This window comes from Patella vulgata, chromosome 8, assembly GCF_932274485.2.
Source record: "Patella vulgata chromosome 8, xgPatVulg1.2, whole genome shotgun sequence".
In the NCBI taxonomy this organism is placed as follows: domain Eukaryota; kingdom Metazoa; phylum Mollusca; class Gastropoda; family Patellidae; genus Patella; species Patella vulgata.
Window position 1 is genome coordinate 29,847,581 of NC_065886.2, and position 14,204 is coordinate 29,861,784.

Genomic DNA, 14,204 nt, shown 5'->3' on the forward strand with positions numbered 1-14,204 from the left:
TTGGATCCCAAGCCCGTGATTTTTTGTCTTCCGGGTTCTCCAGCCCCCCCACCCCCACTTCTAAAGACAAATATTTGTAAGCGAATTATTGAAATAAAAATGTACCATGTTTGACCCGAAATGAACTGATTTGTGTCGAGTTGACGTTAAACTCCATTTTTTCAACTCTCTCTTCAACAGAGCAGCATATATTGTGGAAGTATACACTGTACACATCTCTCCACGGAGGATAATGAATCGCTATGCTATATGATGTTATATAGTTTAATAAACAAATAATACTTTCATGAAATTAAATTAATCAACCAATCAGATTTCTTATCTCTGCTTACCGTAAGCAGACAATGTTTATCATCGAACTCCATCAAGGCATTCACCTAATAAACGCCTACACAAAGTTTGAACATTCTACCTCAACTAGAAGGAGAGTTATTGTGTTCCAAAGTCTCGACCAATCAAATTGCTTATCGCTCTGCTTACCCTAAGCAGAAAATGCTTATTATCGAACTTAGTCAAGGTATTGATGTGATAAAACTATACATCAATTGTCCTCACTCTCACTTAATTAGAACTAAAGTTATCGTGTCCCAAAGCATCAACCAATCAAATTGCTTATCTCTGCTTACCCTAAGCAGAAAATTCTCATCTTCTTACTCCGAACTCCTTCATGACATTCACCTAATAAACACCTACGTCAAGTGTGAAGATTCTAGCTCAATTAGAAAGAGGGTTATTGTGTTCCAAAGTCTCGACCAATCAAATTGCTTATCGCTCTGCTTACCCTGAGCATAAAATGCTCATTATCGAACTTAGTCAATGTATTGATGTAATAAAACTATATACCAAATTTCATCACTCTCACTTAATTAGAACTAAAGTTATCGTGTCTCAAAGCATCAACCAATCAAATTGCTTATCTCTGCTTACCCTAAACAGAAAATGCTCATCTTCGAACTCCATCAAGGCATTCACCTAATAAACACCTACACCAAGTATGAACATTCTAGCTCAATTAAAGGGGGGAGTTATTGTGTTCCAAAATCTCGGCCAATCAAATGGTTTATCGCTCTGCTTACCCTGAGCAGAAAATGCTCATTATCGAACTTAGTCAAGGTAATAATGTAATGAAACTATACACCAAGTTTCATCACTCTCACTTAATCAGAACTAAAGTTATCGTGTCCCAAAGCATCAACCAATCAAATTGCTTATCTCTGCTTACCCTAAGCAGAAAATGCTCATCTTCGAACTCCATCAAGGCATTGGCCTAATAAACACCAAGATTGAACTTTCTAGCTCAACTAGAAAGAGAGTTATTGTGTCCCAAAAAGTGTGACAGACAGACAGACGGACGGACGAACCCATTTATTTTAATAGTCCCCTGCTTTCTTCGAAAGGCGGGGGACAATAATGCGTATTTTTTACACTTACATAGATTCAGACATAACATACGAGACAAAAAATATCTGCTCATAGAAGTCGCAACCATTTAAAAAATTCTTTCAAGCTTTCCTAAAATCATATACTAAATAAAGATAGGTTGCCAGGCAACGAAACATACGCCCACAGCAAATAAATCGTCCGGGCAGTCAACAAGGGTTGTCGCATATTTTTACTTTTTTCGGTAATGAAACATTTATAATACACTAAAATCTGATTAAGAGCAACAACTCATGAAGTAATTATCAGAAAAATAATAGAATTTGTTTGGTTTTTATAAAGTTCTGCCTCATGTTAACGTTTTGTATGTAAAGCTTTTAATATAATGGATTTAACTGTTCAAGTCATAAAAATTCATTGAAAATCAATATACTTGTTCGTCTCAAGATCTTAAACTCTGTGTATCAATCTGAAGTCAATCGGATTATAACTTTAGCCTTTAGAGCATCACAAGATTTTGCAAAGTGATCAAGGGCCATAACTTTGGCAGTAATTATCGGAAATCGTTAAAAATCAATAGGAACCTTCGTCTCATGACCTCAAACACTATGTATAAAGTCAATCGGATATCAACTTTGACCTTTAGAGCGTCCACAAGATTTTTTGAAGTGATCAAGGGCCATAACTCTGGCAGTAATTATCGGAAATCGTTGAAAGTCAATAGGCTTCTTCGTCTCATGACCTCAAACACTGTGTATAAATTTAAGGTCAATTGGATATTAACTTTGGCCTCTAGAGCGTCCACAAGCAATTGTGGACGCCGGACGGACGGACGGACGGGGGCGACGACAATATACGACCACATTTCAATGTGGGCGTATAAAAATAGATTCTTTCTAAATATTCTACACTTATGTTTCATCGATACCCGCCATCTTGGAACTACTCCGACCACGCCACAATAGCATGGTTCAGTATTTTCGGTCTATGGTCCGGACTAAATGAAATTCGGATTCAGTTACTTCGACCGTAGTCAAGTAATCACGATAACCGAATATCGCCCAGAAAACCAGAAATTCAGAGAGCGTATCTTCATTTAACAGACTTAGGGTGTTATTGTTGGCAATAATAATTATCAACACGGAATTCGTGCATCTGAGGTCAGAACGTTTTGACATGACTTCACTAATATAAACAATCTTGTAATGAGGAGGGGAGCCGTGGAGGCTCAGTGGATAAGACGTATTCGATCCCTATGTTGAGGTTCATAGGTATTTTCCGATGAAATTCCCACGGGGTGGAAGTGGAATGCTATATATCATAGTCAACACAATATGGTCATATCATCTTTTGTAATTAAAGGGGCTATACATAATACTGGAAATAAAACGCACGAATTAGAATTCAATTATTAACCCATTTCTATCAATGTTATCTCACCGTGAAAATAGGTGATCCTAATATCAATTATTTAATACTGCACTTTTCAAAATCAGTATATACCGACGTCGTGTTTTCTATGGACATAAATGGGTGTGAGCGCCATTTGCAATAAATATTTTATTTGTTTGTTTATTACCAAATACATAGTATATAGGTTTTACAAAACAATAGTTCACAATAAAACCCTTAACCAGAAGACAATTCAGACGTAATTAAAAATGGCTGATACACAAACAACAAGATCATAATAAAAAGCGCCGTACAGAATGGACTAAGAAGGCACAAACGACCACCGCTCAATTCGGATTGTTAACGTATTTAACCAATACCAGTCATATAATAAATTAAAGGAATCGGGATGTACGTTCGTTCGACACAAACTAGGTTAATTAGGGGACTAACATATAGATAATTAAAAATACATGGTTCAATTTAATTTAAATAATCCGCTTGCGCGTAAGAGTATTTAGCAGTGGGAGCAAACGAACCTGGGTAGTCGATCCTATATCTTGTCACATACAAGATGGGAATCGAAACCAAGCCATTGAGAGACCTAAGGCTTTTCGGCCACCTGACCCCCGTTCTGTACTTAAACATGTTTCTTATGTACAATTTAAAATTTCTTACCAATTAATATTATTATGTTATCATTTTAACCCTAAGCTTGTATATATGTCTATATATTCTGCTGCGGAGAAACGTGAAAACAATTCGTACCTGACCTATATCATTCGTTTAAACAAATGTTTACCGAACGTTATTTGTGAGAAGTCGAGCTCGATCGCCGCTCTCACGTATAATGTATTATTTTCCCCTCCCATGAATTTTAGAAGTTAAAAGATTTATAAATATATGTTTAGAATTTTAGAAGTTTAATACCTAAAAATATATATTCAGAGAGAGAGAGAGGTGGGTCTAACTAGTTCTATTGCAATATTGCGCTTGCGCGTATATGGGTCTTTAGCAGTGGGAGAAAACCGATGGACAAAGAGAAAACCAACGAAGCTTAACGGGCGACCATGTCACGATTTGATACCACGCCTCTTGATCTTAAGTGTCAGCCCTAGACTATTCAGACACCCCACTCCATTTTAAATAGGGGTAAGACACGTATGAGATAGTTTTTTTTCCAGCAAGAGAATCTCAATATTAATGCACCTTTACCACCACCCGGAGGCTTAATGGCTTGCCACGTTGTACGCGAGGAATTACTCGCGCGCACGCTGCGCTCGCTTAAAGCCAAATTTACGCGAGTGATTAAGTACTCGCGCAAATATAAAAAAATAATTTAATCAGAAATAGTGGAATATATCGTAATAAAAAAGTCGTCAACAATTTGCATGCCTATATATATATTGATATACTATAGTGCACGCGGCGTGACCTCATATATTTTCCAGTGCCACCTGTTGTTACTAAAAATACTTCAAGACGTGTACTTCCAAGTCGTTTTCAAGCGGACGCCCTTTGTCGAGTCTGGATAATCAAGACTGGAGCGGATGTAGAATGTTGTTGTCGTTTCAATAGTAATTCTTCTGATCCGCCATCATTTCTGCATATTCCATGACCTCCTGGCCTACTTCGACCGAACCCATGTGAATGGTCCCTATCGGCAACGTCATTGTCAAGGCCTAACCCTCTCCATGAGAAGAATCCCTCCATGTTTTCTCCTGAAGTTTGGAACGTACATGACGTAACCATGAACAGTGCCCCCTGTACCAACAACATCTGCGAGGGATGGAACAACAAGTTCTACAATCTTGTCGGCCAACACCATCCATCCATCTGGAGAGTGGTGGAGTGGTTCCAGAAGGAATCAGCCACAGCCCAGACTGTCGTCGCCCAGGATGCCATCGGAAATCCACCTGTCAGGAAGGTCAAGATGAAGTTTTAAAATGCCAGATGTGCTGATATGACATATGTGCTAATACGTCAAATGTGCTATGATATCAAAATGTGCTGATTTCTAAAGACTAAAACAGTCTGGTTACATCGGTGTAATGAAAGGTTAAATATGTATGTTATTGTTTATATTGTTATTGAATTTGAGATGTAATAAAAAACTGTGACTTTTTTTCCTGTGTTTTTTTTACCAGGCAAATTTGTGACTTTTTTACTGTGACTTTTTTTCCTGTGACTTTTTTCCCGCGCACCAAATGGAAATGGCTACTCACGCAAATCATTCATTCTGCGTGAGTAATTACATGTACTCGCCTCACTCGCGCAATTCTATATTTGCGTGAATCGTCATCTACTCGCCACCAATTTACTCGAGGCAAGCCCTGAATATCATGAAGATAAATCTTATTATAACGATGGAATGTTTTTTTAACATGTGGTTACCTGGTAACGTGAAGACAGAATTAGCCATTTTATTTTTCTTATTTACAAATTAAACAAAACATTTTCAATGTATGCATGGCCCGCTTTCCATGTACACCTTCCGCCAGCAACGTTTTTCCTTCTGATGCTTTGTATATCCACGAAGTCCAAAATTAAATAGAGCCCAGTCTACACATGTCTGTAGCTGCAGAACATAATGGTAAAGGTACGGTGGAGTTCACGGAACATTCCGAGTAATCTCGAGTCCAGTCCTCGACCTCTCGTGATGGCATTCACACAAAATAGCTGGTGACAGTATGTTGGAATAGGGTTATTTTCTCGTTGAAAATAAAAGTGCCACTTGAAAAGAATCGACCGGACAAGTCTCTTTTTGATCAATAATTATTTAGAAATTACGTATATCGAACGCAAGAGTCGTCTTTCTTATCGCGTGAAGAGCATGTATCACGTCTGACTGCTTGAACGCCTGATTTCACACGACCCAATCATAGAACTCAGAGCCCCGGGAATTCTGTCAGAAGTTATAGCTTTATAGCATCCAAAACCGGAGATAAAATACATTACAATAAAATACAAGCAATATGTATTGTCAAGGGCATAGTCTTCGCGTAAAATGGATGCAGAATATTTCTACAGTTTACCGCAAATTGTTTGTCGGCAGCTGGATTGCTGCAGTGTAATGAACTGGCGAACTAACTCGAGATCGAGACAAAGCTTCGCCAAAACAGTTTTACTGCCCCCGCCCCCCATCAACCGATATCCATTGGGCTATACACAATCCATATTATTAGGAACGATACATTTAAACTGTTTTGTAACCAGACATTCTTTCTATCACACCTGTGTTCTGCCAGTGAAAGTTCTGTTGATATCAGCCAATCAGATCCTGAACCTAAACCCACTAGAATCGCTTGTAACGCCTGGTTTTAAAAATAAATTCCCGCAGACCTATAGGGTATATACCAATGCAGACGTTTGCTTGAACTAATAATCTACATGTTCTGAACACGGACTTCAAAGACAATATGTCAGATATCAAACGATATGCAAATGACGTCGGATTATAAAATGAGACTGGAACACAACAAAAACGACCCAAAATTGCGAAGTAAGGCAACCTATTTGTAACGTGAACCTAGCTACATATATTATCAGAAGGTGGTGCCGTAACAGTAAGAATACTTTACATCCGTAAGTTTAAAACTGGTAAAAAAGTTGCCTCCACTAGAAAGCTCACCAACAACATTAACTAGAATGCCCAGTGCCAAAAAGACATTACCTAGAACATCCAATGCCAACGATTGGGGAAGAGTAAATTGCTTTGACGAACACTTTGATATAGTTTTAATAGTAACACAATCGATATCAACTTTAGGATCTAGCGCGTCGACAAGATTTATCAGTGATCAAGGGCTATAATTCTGGCAGTAATTATCGGAATTCATTGACAGTCAAAAAACTTCTCCGTCTCATGCACTTCAACATGTGCTCCAATTTAAAGTCAATCGGATATTCACTTTAGCCTCTAGAGCGCCCCAATCAATTGCGAACGCGGACAGACGGGGGCGATGACAATATATGACATTTTAATTTGGGCGTATAAAAATCGCTATTTAATCACACTTTTGGAAATATCAATATTCCAGCTGAATTGCAAATGTCATATTTCTAAAGAAAATAAAACATATATAGTTTGGTTTACATGGTAACTTGGTTTATGAATCCTTTAAACTTTATTTTAGCCATGAAGTCATAGCCTATTGTTTATATTCCTTCGACAATTTCCTCCCTGTAATAGATGATCAAAATTGGATATGGAAATGGAAGTGTTTTTAACATGAAAAAAATAAAATCAATCTCAAACAATTTTCACTTCTCATTCGTGTTAATAGTAATTACTAGCAATATATGGAGATAATTTCTCTTGAGGAATAAACAAAATTTAAATACAAATTGGTCAACGCTGCCTCGCTAATTCAGTTTTCCCGTTTAAAGTATTTATTTTAAAAATATTGATGGCCAGACAACGAAACATATGTCCCCGACAGCTAAATCGTCCATGCAGTCGGCAAGTTTTGTCTCGTATGTATTATTTTGTGGGTAATTGGGGCATTATGTCAATACCCTACATATCCGATTATATTTTTAGTGGCCAGACAACGAAACATATGTCCCCGATAGCTAAATCGTCCATGCAGTCGGCAATTTTTTTCCATATGTATTATTTCGTGGGTAATTGGGGCATTATGTCAATACCCTACATATCCGATGATATTTTTAGTGGTTTGAGTATTCATCACAAGGTTCTACGACCGATCGACGGTAACATTTTCATGTGGGCGTATAACAAAAAGAAGTGTGAAGCCGGTGTAATTATAGAATGTATTCCATGAAATATTAGCGGCAGTGGCATGTGATGTGCGCTATGCAGAGTTAGTATCCCTTTCCAGAACATATTAAAACACTACTTAAAGTTAGGACATTTATCTTCACCATAAACCAAACAAGGAATCACATTGTTCGTTCCAGTAATTAGAGCGTCCACAAGATTTTTCAAAGTGATCAAGGGCCAAAACTTTGGCAGTAATTATCGGAAATCGCTGAAAATCAAGAGGATTCTTTGTCGCATGGCCAGATACACCGATTAAATTTAAAGTCAGTCGGGTAATGTCCTTAGCTTCTATGGCGTCCACACAAGTAATCGTGGACGCCAGACCGGTGGTGGCGTCAATAGATATAAAAAGTGAAGGAGAGTCGCACAACACACAAAAACCATAAGATAAACCTGCGGACAACACAAACTACAAAGACATGACAAGAAATAAACAACAAATGTATATATCAATTAAATAAGGTGAATGGACCGGGGCCCATCCGTAAACTCGAAATCGCATCCTCGTTCTGTTGTTTATATTCTTGAATGGTATTTATGGAATATTGATCATAACTTTGATTTGCCGACATGTTGTTCAGATTAATGGTCTTTAATCTTACAGACGCCCATCGGTATCCCGATACTAGACAAATATTGTATAGCAATAGTATATAATAATATGTCCATTTATATAGCGCCAAAATTGAGTTTTTAATAGAGAGTTGAAGATTGACAAAGAAGTCACTAAAAATGCAGTTCAACTGGAGTGAATTCCATGTTTCAGCGTCAGCAACAGCAAACGTTCGTTGTCCAAAGGTTGACAGTTTTCACTTTGGTATTACTAGCGGATTGAGATTGTTTGAACGCAGCTGTCTTTTAGGAATATACTTAAACACTGCTATACGTATATTTTACTCAGTGATGTTTATTGTCTTCTCAAGAAGTAATTAATCAATACTTTAATAGTCTTGTGGCTTTCATTTCATAATTTAACATGATGAACATGTAATATATATCGTAACATGTTTATATTATGTTTGTTACTCACTGTCGATATATACATATTATATATATATATGCGCAACATTGTTTATTGTAAGGAATTAACTATTTTATATTTTTGGAGAGGTCTTGTATATATAGAATTGTTCCTGTTCAATACGTTTCAGTTAATGGAATAAAATATCTTTTAAACACATATGAGGCCGGTTGGAACTAAAATTCGCACCTTAGTACGCAACTATTCATAACAGCCAGTGTTACCTGACATTGTCATTGGTTACGAGGCCCGGTATATCTACAACATAGATAAGGCAGGAGTGAATTATCGCGGTCTCCCTGATAAAACGTTCTCTATTCGTGTGTTCAAAAGTGTTTTAGGAAATGTGGGATTTTGACAGACGTTGACAACATGGAAAGTGAGGATAAAGATGACGGGCCCCTAAGTGAACTAAGAGATCTAATTTCAATGACACGGTTGGGGTTGAAAGAACTCTTGAACGTGGACGAGTATCTTGAGATGGACAAAGACTTACCAGTTTGTGAAGAATTTGACGATGACTGGGAAACACGGTTAATGGAAGAGGCCAAAAAATCAAAAGATGGTGAAATTAGTGTGAATGGGAGTGATAGCGAAGACGATATCGAGGACAAACAGAAGCATTCCAATATGTTAATAAACTGAAGAACTTTTGTGCTTCAAACACGCTAGAAAAAACGTTTGGAACAGATGCAAACATTTGAAGCAGATTTAGAGGCCGAGTCAGTGAAGATTAATTGTAGCAATACCTAGGCAACTCTACTGAAATATTTTAAATAGATCTACTGCTGTACATACATGTATATATTATTATTATTATTAGGTTTTCATGTGTTTTAACATTACATCTGTTATCAGTAATAAAGTACATGTCTATAATTTACCTAACACCGTGTTTGTTTTTATTTGAAATTGCCTCAAGCGTGCTCACTCAGTAATGAGACCAACATCTAGACAGTCCCACAGATGGTCTTAATAGAGGGATTTCACTGTATATTGTTTAAACTGTGACAGCCCAAAATAAACACTTCACAAGACAGGCTATAAAACTGACAAAGTCCTGCAGAGTGGTATAATAAAAATAATACTATAATGCACCAGGATGAATGCTTAGCTCGTTGTATCAACACTAAAGTCTCCAGCAGTGGTGTAGGACGTAGGGTACACATTAGCGTACACATAAAAGAAGTCTGAACAGTTGGAATTCGAGTAGGCCCACATAGTATGGTGTATCCCCGTCTTCATTAGCCCAGTGGGAGCAGACTCACTGGACCTTGAAACCCATATCATTTTATTTCTCAGCCATTCGATAACTTGAATTACACCCATTATTGACTAGAAACATTAACAAACGTACCTATCCATGTTACTCGACTATATAACTCGTTATATTTAACTGTAAAACATTGTGGACTATTATTATAGGTCAAGAGTGTGACCCCACAAAAATTTATAAATAGTGGCCAAGGTTAACAGACAAATATAAGACTGTGAGGCTAAGGTGTTTTAAATCGATTTTCTATACAAATTGTGTTTTCGAAAAAATTATCTATAGGACTATGTTCAGTTCTACACATATCAGCTAAAAGCATATGCAATCAAATTTCTGTTTACGAAGAAACTATTTATGAATATTTTTAGATCAACACTTATGCTATAGAAGGAAATACAATTAAAAGTCGTTTACTAAGCCAGATGAAAATATTGTTTGGGCGAAAAAAATTGCATCAGACGTTCAAGAATCGAATTATAAGCATACGTATTCATAGTGTACTATACCTTACAAATACACAAAAAAACCCTAATTAGCCGCGACTGATCAAATATAGGCTACGGATTTACAAACCAGGAACTTATATAGTTTGGTGCTCTAATTGGGGCTCTTTAGTTTAGACCAGAATTAATTGGGGCTCTTTAATTTAATCGTTAGGTTGGGGCTCTACATTTTAGAACTGTACGCTGGACTCTTAGAGTTTGAACCGTTATGTTGGGGCTCTATAATTTAGACCCTGAAGTTGGATTTCTATAGTTTCGACTAGGATTTCGCCATAAAGACAAGATGTTAACTTACGTGTAGATAGAATCTGTTTCGAGTTGGTATAAACATTCAACAATAAAACACACAATCCAGCAGTTAAACAAGCAGATTTATATCACAACTATATTGAGTAGGATGTCATGCTGATACAACCCATTTATCTTATACACATAACAGCAGAATCTTCCAACAGTCGGGTCACGGGTTAAACTACAAACAGATACCGTATGACTGTTTCTGTTGAAGAGGGAACCACGTGTTGGCGAGAAGAATAAACTACATTTTCATACAGCTAAAGACGCGAACATACAATCAAATTGCCCTACTTACCTATTCGCAATTCTTGTTTTCTGTCAGGCAATAGTTTAAGTTTAAAAACACACTCTCCCCAGCCATTACTGACTAGTTAAACGAAGTCAATAGCCGTTAAAACTTGTATCAGACCTAGTTATTGTAATTTAGGTAAAGCTATCGATCGTCTCTTTCAGTTCTAGTTTTCTCTCACTGCCCCCCCGTTCTCTCATACAGCTGGTAAACATACACTACAGCTGTGTCACTCTAGTACGCTACATCCACGTCGATCAGTCTGTCCGTGTTAATAGAGCTTTCTCATTCGGTTAACTTAAAATTAACGAAGACCAACTTGACATGGCGTATAGTAGAAGTAGATTATCAGTATAGATTATTTATTATGTAGTAAATAGACCTTGGCTAATGATGAAGAGATGCCATGGTGAATTGCCAGGCGATATAACCCATATCTACCTTAATGATGCTGTATAGAGTAGATTGTCTTCTTCTCAACCCTGCATTATTGAAGTGCCAAGGAAATGAAATAATGTTTAACGTCCTACAGTCTTGCTCCGACAGAGCTTAATGGCCTACTCGTGTATCGAATTCCAGTTGTCAGGGGTTCTTTTACGTTCACACCAATATGTGAACGTAAAGTTGTCCATTGCCAGGCCCTCTGTCCTGCACCTTTGATAAGGGGGAATAAAGCCGGGAAATCCCGATGAACTGTTTCGATTAAGAACACATGGATCGAACATGGAACCTCCAGGTTAGCGATACAGGGTTTTGCTCATCGGTCGTTGGGGGCCGTTCTTAATCTTGAAATTACTTAGTAAGGTTTTCACAGGTACACTCTAGAAAGCATCCTTTAACGATATGCCGGCCTGCCCCGGGTAATGTGAAAAAAAGAAAAAATATTTTTTTGGAGAAAAAATCCTTTTTCCTTCTATTTAACAGAATAAAGCGCCCGAAATCCCATGCCGTTTTGATCTTTAAATTGACTAAAGTTACTCTACTCTATGGGCGATATTTTGTTCGGGCCACATTATTATTTGCTTTATCTGTTTTTCAGGACTTAAATTTCTGTGAATGCAACTGATTGAGATCAGATGAGCATTGAACATTTTTCAAATTCAAGTGGGCATATGGTGTTATTTCGGTCCCAGAAGCATAAAAAGCAAGGCTATAATCGATTACTTTCTAGTTGCTATACTGACGGGCCGAAATGATGGCAACCAAACGCGTTTGCAGCTAATTTCAGGTTCCTGTATCATTTGTCTGCCGCGGCCCCAAGGAATCTAATCGGGAATTTTATCTGCGATTTCATTTCCGCCCCAAAATAGGGAATGTACGTGGGCACATACATCATTTTGTGATTTCGGTTCCAGAAACACAAGATAATCCTATATTTTGGAATAGTTTCTAGTTGCTGTACCTTCGGACTGGATGACGGGAAAACGCATTTGCAGACGTCTAATTTTCTCATATTCTCGGAAGCCTTGCTTTGCGACTTGGGTGGTCGCAGGCGCCCGGCTTTTTTCGGGTTCGGGCATTTCAATTTTTGCACCCGCTAATACTGACAGGGCCTGTATGACTATGTCTAGAGTCTAGATTTACACATGATGGAAAGCATATTGTAATATTGTTGGTTATATCGAATGCCGAGATATGTTTGCAAATCAGATATTTTTATGCAGGAAAACAATAACACGACATCATTGCGACACAACATGAAGGCAGTTTCATTTATTGCTTTTCGTCTTCATCAACATTTGATTTAGATTATTGTTGTATCCATAAAGTTTTGTTTCAGTTAGAATTTTTCCTTATGACCCAATTAAACAATCCTTGCAAACCCGAACAAAATCCAACAAGAACTGTAGTATGTAGATCATTCCTAACTTTCCACATGCATATAATACAGTTTATCATATCAACTTTAAGGGTAGATTTCCAGCAACTTAAAGTAACACAGAATCAGTTTCAGAAGCCCGTCAGTTTCTTGGGATTTGGTACTTTTGTCGATTTCAGTAATCACTTCCTTTATAGGCTCTTGACTACATGTACACCTAAAATCTATGCATATCTTTTTCTTGCCATTTGATGCAAGCATATATTGTTCCTCTAAATTTACACCGGTTACACCCAAGAAGTGGTTAAAACAAAATTATTTATTAAAGAGAAAAGGCCATTTGTTTTTGATTTCTGCTATAGTTGAACCTTCTTTCGATGTGTGTTTTGCTTGATCAAGGATTTTATCCGTTTTAGCTTTTCATCAATTAGCCAACCCCTTTAGCTTGCAAAAGATCATTATCGGAACACTGTGGGTTTTATACTAAACAACTATAGCTCCAATATTTTACTCTTTTATTATTATCGGGTGCCGATGCAAGTTCTCCAGGGCGCTTTCTATTCAGATTGTCAATTCTTTCACGTCCTTGTATTAATAATACTCGTGCATCCGCATCCAATAACTGTTTGTGGTAGTGTATATTTGTATTTATTGTATCTTGAATATTTGTTGTATTATTGTCCCTTTAATATATTAGTTATTTATGGTATATTTGGTGTTCGTTGTATTGTCCCTTTAATAGTCCATCTCTAAGCTGGTTAAGAATATCTTTACAACAGCAAGTCTAAACTCTACTCACTTTTAACTCACTAAAATAACCACATCTCAGCTTATCTTTCAAATCTCACTTGCATCTTAACCTTGTTACAAGGAGGATCACATTCTGTCACTTGGTAAGTTTTATATTTATTTGACTGACTTTAATATTTTATTTGTTTAAAATACAGATGTGACGTCACCCTTTGATGTTGGCGTACCATTATTTCAAATAATCGTACGGGCAACTTGCCAATCGTACCTTGTCAAATATTAGACTCGAGTGACGTATTTCACTGTAAACGCACGTGCGGAGTGTCTGTATTTTAAGATGTTTAATGGTCTCGAGCTGAGACATTGCGTAATATATTGTAAAAACACTCGGACCTGACGGTCCTCTTGTTGTTACAATATATTACTTAATGTCTCGCTCTCGACCATTAAACAATACTTAATATGGTAATGTAATTAGAATATATTTATATATGAAATAATTACATTACCATATTAAACAGATAAAATATTAAAGACAGTCAAATGAATATAAATTGAACCATGTTAGTTCCGAAATAACCTGGTTTGTGTCGAGTGGACGTTAAACCCCTCTCTCTTCACAGGTCTTATATATGTTTGTATGGGGACCTTTTCTAGGGTATGGGAAACTTGAATGACCAGTCAGTTTTTAAGC

At 37.1% G+C, this 14,204-nt stretch overlaps 1 protein-coding gene across 1 annotated transcript in view; it reads right to left on the reverse strand.

Annotated features, from left to right (window-relative positions):
* LOC126830936 (glycine receptor subunit alpha-2) overlaps nucleotides 1-11,213 on the reverse strand; it is a 32,790-nt gene extending 21,577 nt beyond the window's left edge. The window contains exon 1 of the mRNA XM_056102868.1: nucleotides 10,948-11,213. The gene's annotated coding sequence lies outside the window, so the exon portion shown is untranslated. The remainder of the gene's footprint in view (nucleotides 1-10,947) is intronic.
* Nucleotides 11,214-14,204: the final 2,991 nt, after the last annotated feature.